This window comes from Nematolebias whitei, chromosome 22 (genome assembly GCF_014905685.2).
Source record: "Nematolebias whitei isolate Nwh7 chromosome 22, NemWhi1, whole genome shotgun sequence".
NCBI classification, from domain to species: Eukaryota; Metazoa; Chordata; class Actinopteri; order Cyprinodontiformes; family Rivulidae; genus Nematolebias; species Nematolebias whitei.
Window position 1 is genome coordinate 2,635,428 of NC_056519.1, and position 268 is coordinate 2,635,695.

Genomic DNA, 268 nt, shown 5'->3' on the forward strand with positions numbered 1-268 from the left:
CCAGCAGATCCACCCAGCAGATCCACCCAGCAGATCCACCCAGCAGATCCAGCCAGCAGATCCAGCCAGCAGATCCAGCCAGCAGATCCATCCAGCAGATCCACCCAGCAGATCCAGCCAGCAGATCCACCCAGCAGATCCACCCAGCAGATCCATCCAGCAGATCTACCCAGCAGATCCATCCACCAGATCCATCCAGCAAATCCACCCAGCAGATCCATCCAGCAGATCCATCCAGCAGATCCACCCAGCAGATCCATCCAGCAGA